This window comes from Chiroxiphia lanceolata, chromosome 2, assembly GCF_009829145.1.
Source record: "Chiroxiphia lanceolata isolate bChiLan1 chromosome 2, bChiLan1.pri, whole genome shotgun sequence".
NCBI classification, from domain to species: domain Eukaryota; kingdom Metazoa; phylum Chordata; class Aves; order Passeriformes; family Pipridae; genus Chiroxiphia; species Chiroxiphia lanceolata.
In genome coordinates, this window is record NC_045638.1 from 70238422 (window position 1) to 70249789 (window position 11368).

Sequence of the window (11368 nt, forward strand, 5' to 3'; positions counted from 1 at the left end):
AGCCCATATTTAACAAGCACAGTGGTGCGTATACAGACCACACCTTGTGCTGCATCTTAGACTGCAGTCCAAAAAGCAATCAAGTATGCTCTCAGCCACCTCTAGAACTGAATTTGCCTTGTTATTCCTCATGGGAGGCAAAGAGGTTGGCCAGGAAATGCCACACAGTTGACATGAAAATAAGTTTTAAACTGAAGTGTCCTTCACTGCAGTCTCTCCAGCTAATTTAGATCAGGTTAGTGTGAATGACAGAGGAAACCTACTATTATTTTTTTTCCTGACAGCATAAGGGTTCTAAAAATTGCACGTCTCTAATCCCTCATTAGCTGGCATTTTAAATTCCCAGGCTGTGTAGCCCGATCTAAAGGAAAAAGTGACAAGAGTTATAATCCCTGTGGCAAGAGCTGTCACAAATACCTGCTGGGTGATAAATCCACTAGGCTTTTTCCACTCAATTTTTTTCATGCTTAAACTTCAGGGATGCATTCAAAATACAGAAAAATAAATGAAAATGACACACAATCTAAAATTCATGGCATGCAACATGACCTGTTTATACCAACTGATACGTGATGTGTTCAGTCTTTGAAAGAACCTTCACATCATAGACTAGAAAAAGCACAGATTGACAAGCTATATATTTTCCTAAATTGTTTTCCTCTCTTTTTCTCAGAAAATGTAGCTTGCATCACTGCAGCTTGTTTGGAAACTGATCTTCCCCTGTAATGGCTACTAAGACAAGCTCTCTATGAAGATGTCCACCACATTAAAATGAAACTAATAAGGCAGGCATTGTATTGAATAACACTCTCAAATTATTTGAGTTCAATACTCAGCAGAACCAACTTCAGCTAACAATAGGCAGGGCAATTGCAAATGATTGCATTTTGCAAATGAACGAGCACAGATAAAAAGAAAAAATAACATCATTAAATATATTTTAGCTTGTTAAGCTGATAAGCACTATGAGGTTTGCAGTATTTCCTGTTGCACAGCATTTGTCACACATTTAGTAAAAGTCACAGCGCCATAAGCAACATGACACCCAGTGTGCACATTGTCAGCATGCAAACATAAAGTGTGGTATAATACCAGTTTGATGCTAGAAGAAACTCTTATTAGGTATTGAATCAAAATCCCCTAGGTTCAGGGAAAAATTAGTAAGGAGTAATTAGTAACCACAGAAGAGCTAAGGTTGGAAGGAACCTCTGGAGTCATCTAGTCCAGCCACCTTCCTCAGGCAGGGCCACCTAGAGCCAGTTGCCCAGGATCAAATGTGAACAGCATGCACACTTCAGTGGAGAATAAAAAACATTGCGTTCCCAAACATACATTTATCTAACACACAGACAGAGTTCAAGTAGTGACAGGGTCAGATTTCTCAGGCTGGGCCATCCTCTGCCTTTGACCTTGCTGATGAGCAGCCAGCCCCTGGGGAGCAGGGAAGGTTAATCACCTGTATGGGCTGATGTTCTCCCTCATTTCTTAACATTACAATGAAGATGTCAGATATCAGTGACTTCTTTTTCTTGGTGAAACGATCTAATCATCAGGCTCTGAACAGTGCAAGTTTTCACGTGGACTACTATCCCACCCGCATATCCCCCAACCTTGATACTGACAGCTTCAGCTGAAAACACAAACTCAGGGTTTTTCAAGGTCAAAGAGGATTTTGCAGTCATTGTGCAAGAACTGGATAACAAATAGATTCAAGCCTTTACACTTCACATACAATTGCTTGAAATATCTTATAGTTATAATGGATGAAGTTTTGCTAAATGATGCATCATCCCTGTAGAAATCAGTGGCAACACCTAATACTTAGAGTACCTTGTGTCACAGAGTCTTTAAGCTCTCTACGAAGCAAAATACAAAAACATAATAACATCAGTAGTTCTTGGGAACAATTTTAGTTAGCCTATGGAGAGTTTTTCTGTTCTCAAATTAGTCAGACATCCCTGTTAAAAGCCATTTTATTTTTATATAGCTTTATGACTATTACAAATAAATATTTTCACTTCTGTTGTTTCACAGGGTCTCACATCTCCCAGTAGCATGAGGACTGGAAACAACATAGGCAGGTCTGGAAATCTGCTGATATTGACTGCTGTGAATATGACAGGCACAACGCTCTAACAAAAAGAAAACCAAGTTTCAAAGCATCTCTCTTTTCAGCTTCTAGACTCCTGAGGAACTGATCACAAAAGGAAAGCAAGATCCTCTAGTGAATCGTGTTGAGTGGAAAGCTTACTGCTGCTGTGGTCAGTGAATAGTGAGTGTAGTACCAAGGAAAAATTTATACAGTCAGTAAGGCAGTGCCTGAGCATTTCCCAGCAGGATTACTCCAACACAATGCTACAGATGGTAGGAAAATCTAAATATAGGAAAAGTTCTGAGGGAGATTTATTCACACACACACACATACACATATATATAAAATATATTCTATCATTATGGTATTATTGCATTATTAGGTTATTCTATATACATTATATACACAGTTCTTGAGCCATTACATTGAAATCAGAATGTTCATGTTGTCGGGTGTTACTAATTTCCATTCCTAAGTACAGAATGCACACCAGGGAAATGCATACAACAGTAATATCAACAAGAACAGTGAGCTACACTAATACAACTTGGTTTTACCAAATAAGCATCAGAGAACCAAGTTTAATGTTGCTCATGAAGCAATTTCCTTTCCTTATATGAACATGTGCCTTTCTTCTGCTGAAGAACCTTATTGCATACTGGCTCAGTTTACTCTGAAGTCCACAGAAAGACTTTGGTGGTTGTTCTGCTGAATAGATCATTCTTTTTCAGAGTAAAGAGAACTAACAAATGTATTGATTTCAAGTCTATAGTCGCAGATTTGAAAGAAGGCAGTAACTTCCCCTAGTTGATAGTTTATTACACTAATTATAGTAACACAATCAGAAACACAGCCCTCTTCCCAGATCACTGAAAAATGAAGTTCTTCATGAGCCTTTTTCACTCTACTGAGTAAAATGACCACCAAAAAGATGGGCTAGAATTCATCTGTGCCACGCCTGTGTCTGAGACAGTCACCCAATGCTCCATGTTAAGGCAGTTCTGAGGAATGAGCACTTTCAGAGAACATTAAGCTGATCTGATTTATGTGCCTGCCTGAGACATTAATTGTCTCTCACTGTCTGGAGGTTGCTTAGTTCTATCTTTTGACTGTAAAGTAGTTGGGTATTGCAAGACATTTTGGTTAGTAAATACTTTGGTGACTACTAACAATTGACAGCACAGCTTGCAGGTTGTGAATAGTTACCATGTGGCACACTTCCGATTTCCAAAGGACTTTAGCACTATCAAAAAAACCAGCTGAGCAGGACAGAAGTAGTCAGCTCCTCTCCCAGTGGGAGAGGGAAGTGTCTCCCAAACACAAAGTACACTGACAAACAATATTAATGGATTTGCAGAAAGGTTAAACAGGACACTCTTCCTTGGTAACATAGCAGCAGAGGACAAAGCTCAGAGCTTTCTGACAAATTGAAGATGCACTTTAAAACAAAAAAAGATCCTCTCTAGAGGCAAATGCATTTTGCTGTACCCAGTCAGGAATGATCATTAGCAAATCCAAAATGGGAAACCATTAACTACACAGTCACTGTGCTAGAGTGATCTTAGGATCACTCAGAGCAGGAGCAAGAGATGAAATTGAATCAACAACGTCCTTTCTGTTGTGGGAAAGACATCATCATGCTTGATTATAAAAATAGAACTGTAGCCTGAAGATGCAGGAGGTCATGGGCAGTGTGATTCAGGAGCAGGTGAACAGGCAGAGCAATAGGAATGATCAGAGATCTGTAAAGCATGTCATATGACAAAAAACTGAATGAAATGGGATTGGTTAGCCTAAAGAGAAGGCTGAGAGAAAAATAATAAAACTCTCGAGTATGTAAAAGGATGCTGCAAAGTGGAGGCAAACAGTCTTTTTTCCAAATCTACTTTGTGCCGGACAAAGAAAAATAAATGCATTCAACTTTCAGAATAGAAGACCCAGGGAACAGTTGAGGAAAAACTATGTCGCAGTAAGAATGGTACAAGAGTAAAATATAGGGAACACTCTATGACTGGAGATCTTTGTGAGCGTGCCAGACCCCAACATGGCACCAGCATAGGAGAACGACAGAAAAAATAATCACCTGCTTCACAGATCCTTTGGAGGTTTCCACAGTGCTCACATCCTGTGGTCACTATCACAGACAATCAGTATTAAGTAACAGCCTCCTCCTGGGCATTTGTTAGATGACAGCATGGAAAGGGACAACATTTTGAGGAACAGAAATTACTGTGGGATGCACAGTAATACAACAAAAAACTTACTACATGCTCCTTGTGACAGCACTACCAGCATTGCACAGGTCCTCTCCCCCAGGACCTCTTTTGAGTGTGCTACACCCTGAGCTGCTCCACCTGCAGAGTTAATCTCAGGTCACCACTTATTTTGCTGTTGATGAGACTTTCTTTTCAGCTTTTGACTAGACTATAAGGATTCAGACAAATAATCTCCAAAGGCACAAAGTATGTAGCAACAGATCCCACAGTTCTGAAATATACAGTCCAGAAATAGCTTGGATTACAAAAAAAAAAAAAAGCCCCACAAGAAGTAACATAAAAACACAGTACAAACAGATGGAAAAACACCTCTCTACCGCGTTATTTGACACCTCTCCCTTAAAGCATGAAAGTGCTTTTGAAGTTCAACATTAACTGCATAGATTATCACATAGTAAAGGAATGAATAAATAAATGTTGAGGCTTTTAAAAAAAAATCTGTGCTGAAAATGCGTCTTCTGCTGAAAACATCATTAATCAGCAACTTCACATTCTCAACCTCCCCACGGCTGGAGCTGCAGCTCAAGGCAGAGAGAATTCTGTGAGCCATCTCCTTCACTAACCATAGCTTGAGAAATTGCCCTCGCCCATTGCAAACATCCCTGTCAACTGTAAGGGCTCCTGGTAGGCGAAAATGTGCTGGAAAAGCACATGGAAGTTTTTTGACTGTTTCATTCACTCATACTATCACCTGGAAATAGACAGACACTAGTCAAGTGCATTATGATGAACCATGTGTTTATGGGCCATAAATCATATCTGAAAGACAATTCTCTGTATTGAACCCAAGGCTGATACTGTAACCAATCTTCCCTAGCTCCATGTCCTATTCCAGCATGTGTGGACCAGTAGCTTTGCTAGATGAGCAATTTCTCCTTCATTTGTTTGGCCCTTTCCTTGCCATTTGAAATGTAGAAATGTAGGCCATCTCTTCTCGGTAAGACAAAATAAACACTAACATGTATTTGTTTGCAAGTTGCTGCTGCTTTGCACAGAAAAGAAGATGAAGGCACCATCAGCCAAAGACAGTAGCATCTCTACAGTAAAGGATGGAGGATTTTAGTGATCTTCAATTCTTCAAGATGTTTAAAATTTTGAAAGTCACTTTCCCTCTCTCTCAAAAAAAAAAAGGGAAAAAAAAAAAAGAAAAAAAATCTAGACTGTAACTTTTCTGAGCAAGGTACCAGGAAGAGGGAGGAGGTACCTTTGGGTCTGATTTTCATTTGATTTCCCTTTATACAATCAGTTAAACCATACACTACACTAGTATTTAATACTCACTCGACATTGGAGTCAGTGATTGCGCAAGGTATAGGAGAGGAGGAGATCTGCTGTAAACTGTTTGACACTGACCTGTTCCCCTGACTGAAGTAAAATTAACGACTTGTTCTTCAACAAAAAAACAGGCTTAGGAAGTTCTTACCCCTTCCCGCCTACGTGGTGCAACTCATTTTTATCAGTTGTAGCACAATGTCTGTGGGACCACACTGTGAACTGGAACCATAAAAAGACAGGGGCTGGGAAAAAGTTTGCCTTGGAAAAAGTTGTTTCTATTTTTAATCCAGAGCATTTCCATTGTGGGCTCGATGCATACCCACAGGCCCCTACAGCAGTACAATGGAGCATGTGGCCAGCATGCACAGTGCTTCCTGCAGGTACCAACCACCCTGACCCAAACTCCATCACAGCCTCAGGCAACTATCCACTCTCCTATGCCAGGTTGGCCAGATCTGAAACAAAGGAGGAAAGCCAAAATTATATGGAATTAGATAATTTTTAAATTCTAGTGAAGTTTGCAGTCAATCCAGTGAATTATTCAACTTCTCCTATGTCAGTAATTTACCATTAGAAACAAATCAGAGAAGCCTGAGCAGCAGAGCTCTGTCAGCTGCAGCGCAGAAGGAATGGTCATCCCGGGTCTCAGGAAGCACTGAAGGGTGTCATCACAAGGGGTTTGAGCTGATGAAACCAGAGGAGTAGTCACAGAGACAGAGATGGTTTGGTGCACTGTCCTGGTCTTCCCCATCTGATGCCAGCATGAGAGCAGGGGCATGAGAGCACCTCTGAGCACAGCCTCAAGCAGTACCAGGCCACCAGTACATGGCAGGAGAAAAGGCAACGTGCTGTAGCCAGGCAGCGTCATGCTCCTCAGCTTGTGCCCTCTTCCCTCTGTTATGGGTTGCACTTCTGCCTGAGAGGGCATGAAGGCACCCAACTACAGCTGCCATGCTGACTGCTCATGGAATAGAGGAGGAGGAGGAAAGGCTCTGTTCCAGTGCAAGCAATTTGCCCCTTCCCAACACAACCATCTCATGCCAGGCAGCAGAGAGAAGCATACGTCCTCTGACTTTCAGACTTCAAATAACATCATCCATCAGCATTTCACACTTTTAAGGAATTTTCGTCTGGGTTTTAGTTCACAATTTATTTAAAAGAAATAAATGTATTTTCTCTCTAGAAAGGTGTGACAGTTAATTGAGCTGCACATTGTAACAGCTGAGGCAATTTCAGGAAAATTGATAAAAGACCTGAAAATCACCATCATTTTGTATGCCATACCATGTCCACTGTGGAGCCTGCAGATCAGCCCCCACCTTCCTCAAGCACTGGCAGTCTCTTTTTTCACTGCATCATATTCAGTCAATCTCATCTTGTCAAACTAGTGTTCCCTGTGGGGTGGCAACACAGATCATGAAACCACTTTAACTTCTCAGAGAATTAAGCTAACTTTTCTAGCAGTGATCTCCACACATGAAACAAGGAGAAAAACTCCACCAAAGACCAGACACCAGGCTGAATTAGAGCTTTCCCACTCACCAGTGATGGCTGTACCTCAGCTGGCTCTGCAACACAGGGCTGCTCACCTCTGGTTGCCTCACCACTTCAACACTGCACATCACACAGTAGGGGATGTATTTGAACTATTTCAAAACCAGAACCACTGAGTTATGAAACTGAGACAAGAAAATAATTTAATAGCCTGCCTGATTTTTCTGGTGAATGTAAACACTTAAGCAACCGTGTCCTGGGGTGTATCAGGATATTGCCAGACAGTCAAAGGAGGTGATTGTCTTTCTCCACTGTGTGCTGGTGCAGCCTCACCTCAAGTGCTGTGTGCAGTTTTGGGTGCCACAATATAAGAAAGGCATCAAGCTCTCAGAGAGCATTCAAACGAGGGCCACAAGGATGGTGAAGGGTCTGGAGGGGAAGCTGTATGAGGAGCAGCTGACATCACTTGGTCTGTTCAGCCTGGAGAAGAGAAGACTGAGGGGAGACCTCATAACAGTCTGCAGCTTCCTCATGAGGGGAAGTGGAGGGGCAGGTACTGATCTCTTTTCTCTGGTGACCAGCAACAGAACCCAAGGGAATGGCATGAAGTTGTGTAAGGGAAGGTTTAGGTTTATATAAGGAAAAGGTTCTTCACGCAGAGAGCAGTTGGGCATTGGAACAGGCTTCCCAGGGAAGTGGTCACAGCACCAAGAGTGACAGAGATCAAGAAGTGTTTAGGAAATGCTCTCAGGCACATGGCGTGACTCTTGGGGTTGTCCTGTGCAGAGCCAGGGATTGGACTTGATGATCCTTGTGAGTCCCTTCCAACTCAGGATACTCTATGTTTCTATGACCCCCACAGTTTGTAGGTGTGGTGTAACATGAAACAGGTGAAGTTACAACTACATCGTACTGTTGGTCCAGGTGCAATTTCCTATGAGCTGACTTGCATGGCATGTATAGTGTGGTCTCAGTCCGAGCAGCTCTTCAGGCTTCCCTGAACTTCCCACAGGGGCAATAAAGAGGCAAACAACTCAAACCCCTTGTCTCCGTGAACTCAAGCCTCATCTCAATCCTAGCCACCAAAGCCAGCGTAGATGTAGCACTAGAGACCACTCAGTTATGATTTCCCTCAAGCACAGATCTCTACTGAGCCATCACCAAAAATGTTCTAGATTTTCACATCAGTTTGTGCAGAGCCACAGGGCCTCTTCTGGTTTGTGGATTTGTGGTACGGGATGCCAGTAGGTGATGACAATGGCTCATTCTTGCAAGGTGCTTCAGATCCTAAATTCCCACCAAATTCAGAGCATGCTGAATGGCTTCTGTTGCTGGCAGGATGCAGCCTTTAATGCAAGGCTTGTCAATCACGTGGCCTGAAGCTAAATAAAGGCTAAATGAAATTAAAAAGTGCTGAAAACCATTGTTTAACTGATGTCTGTAATCCAGTCTAATAAAATATCCAGTACACTTTCTCTTGGAAATATTATGCACGTTATATATATGCATCATGCAACGTACGTATGCAATTTATATCCTACATTTATTATATGTTTGTTTCTTCATGTACATACACACATCCAAAAATTCCAGAAGTTAGAAAAAAATTTTCTGCTTCATAGTACTATGAATGTCCCAAAGATTGCAGCAACAACAGAAAGGTAAATATAGAATGTGCCTAAATAAACACAAACATCAGTAGAACAAGTACCAGCAAACTCAGCATCTTTGTAAGTGCCTTCAAAATGGAACTAAATACATGAGAAAAATAAACTGCTTCCCCTAAATGTCATCACACCATGATGCATAGCGCTGCGCAAGTCATGGAAGACAAAATCTAAACAAATATTCTAAACTTTGTAAGACATTTTAAGAATACCTATGCGAAAAAAAAAAAAGACATTGAACAACTGTAGACTCTTCATTGGCCACCTATGAATTGGCTGTATCTGCTACCCAGATAGTATACAACTTCTCCTTGAAAATACTGCTTTCCTTCTTGATGCATGCTGTTTCAGGCTAGGTTCCTTATGAGAGTGTTATATTTTGTTCTTTGAAAAAAAATCTTGATGTCTTGAACCCTCCATAGGTGCCTCAGCAAGATTCTTCCTGTGCCACAACATGAAAGCTTAGAATATGTGGCCAGGAACTTGCAATAATTTGAAGAAGACTTGTGGGATTTAGACAGAGAATACCTGGCATTATCACTAACTAATGGCAAGAGGATTTGGAAGCCCTGTTTCTGTGGCTAAGGGGATCTAAGGGAATTCCTAACTACACAGATTTGCAGTTCCAGTACCAATGAAAGAGATATTTCTGAGCGGAAATTATTCCATACTTGTAATGTGCTATTTTCTGGTGCTGTCCTCTGAGGCATCTGGTACTAGATCACAGCATGGAACTGCACTACGTTGACCTTGGTTTCTGTCCAATCTGTCAGCTCTTAGGTTCTGGTAGCTCTTTGTTCCCCTCCTAGCCCTGTGTAACTGCTGCTTTCAGCTATATTGTGTGGGAGAGAGTATTTCTTTCTGAAAAATTGGCCAGCTCTTCTCTCTGAATCTGTTGCAATGTCAGCATCCCTTCCAGTAGGGTAAGGAAATTATATGAATGTAACAGCTAGTGATGCCTCAAGATCAAGTGCTACAAAATATATATTTCTAGAAATATATTACTTTCAAGTGCAGAACATTTAGGCACATCTTGATTGTTTTCCCTTACGTGAAATGCATGGTTCTGAGACTAGGATTCTTTTTTTCCTAATTGATGCTCTCTCACATGTCTTGTGTGATCTTGTGCTGCTGCCAGCCATGAAAGCAGTCATTGGCAAAACTGCACAGACTGTTTAGCTTCATTTCCTTTTGTTGCTGAGACACAGTTTGATGTATATTTGTTTTGTTATGTGCTTTAGGTTTGCTAGTAAAGCTGGTTTAGTTAAGGTTCTCTGTTTCAGTTTGCTTCTTAAATTTTTGCCTTTCAGTAAGATCATGCCAAGCTGATTTACTGTAAAGACATGAACAAACAGGTGTGCACATTCTGATAAAGAACAGACATTTATCCTATGGTAACAGCTATTCCTCAGATGTTTTGTCCACATGAATGCAAGACCAGAATGTTTTTAAGAGGATGCCCACCCCTGAACACTGGTTGTGTATCTAGAGGTCAGGTCCATGAGAGGCTGCCTAAACATGTGTCTTTTATTCTTGGCCGAAGCCACTTTTCAACTTAGACCTCCTTGTGAGGGCATCTTCTACTACACTGTTTGGATGGACTTTTTACCTGGCACTAAACTGGAAAACTGTTGGTTATAGCAATGGTTATAGTGGTTCTATATGTATGGTATATATGGTAATATTTTTAATAGATTAATATATATTAATCAAACTTTGTTTCACAGATAGTAGTGTATTAACTTCTTAATATACATATAGGTTCATGTTCCATCCATTTACAGAAAAGCACGAGCTATGGTACATGGCATCTCTCTTCAGGTCTCTCTAGGATGTGCTTTCTCTATTGACCTAGGCTGAGCCTGACTAGATATCTCAGGTAAGTCTTTTAAGTTAGATAACATGAAACTGGGGTTTTATCTGTCTAGATAGTATATAAGGATGCCCTGCCTTCAGATCTAACTCTCTTCGGCTCTTTTTATCAGAGACAACCACTAAAAAGGTAGTGTCTGTGGAGAAAAGGTACAGAAATCACTATGCAAAGGGTTCAGTTGGGATGAACGTTGTTTAAAATTGTGCTTAGCATCAATTTTAACATATTGTTTATTTCAATATCTCTTTTTTCTTAAATCATTTAATAACAGCATTTATGCATAAAAATGAAATTGTGTAATAGAAATATTGGCCTTAGAAACAATATGTAGCAGATTTCTGCAATCTATGAGCTTCTGTTTACACAAGAAAACTAATTTTTCTGCTGTTGTATTTAAGAATGAAAGTTATAGAAGTGTCACAGTCTTGGTGGGGTTATTGATACTGAGATAGCTATTCTCAAATATCAAACGTTGCACCTTTTTCTGAGTCTTGCAACACATGCTTGTACATTCCCCTCAACCTCAACACACCATACAAACCTCTTTCTCTGCCTGCTCTGATTTCCTACAGAGTTGGCTTTTTTTTCCTCTTTTTTTGTTCTTCTTTCTCCGCAAAAAATGATTGAATCTTCCCATACACCTTTACCTTCCTATTATCAATTCACCATAGTAAATTATTCTTCGCTTAAC

General features: G+C 40.6%; 1 long non-coding RNA gene across 2 annotated transcripts; it reads right to left on the reverse strand.

Annotated features, from left to right (window-relative positions):
• Window positions 1-5933: 5933 nt before the first annotated feature.
• Window positions 5934-7579, reverse strand: LOC116783183. Of its 2 annotated transcripts, none has more exons than XR_004355519.1 (3): window positions 7471-7579; window positions 6963-7037; window positions 5934-6098 (listed from the first exon to the last, which is right to left on the reverse strand). It is a non-coding gene; the product is annotated as an uncharacterized LOC116783183 (long non-coding RNA). The 2 variants fall into 2 exon arrangements; XR_004355518.1 differs by having other exon boundaries at window positions 6928-7037.
• Window positions 7580-11368: the final 3789 nt, after the last annotated feature.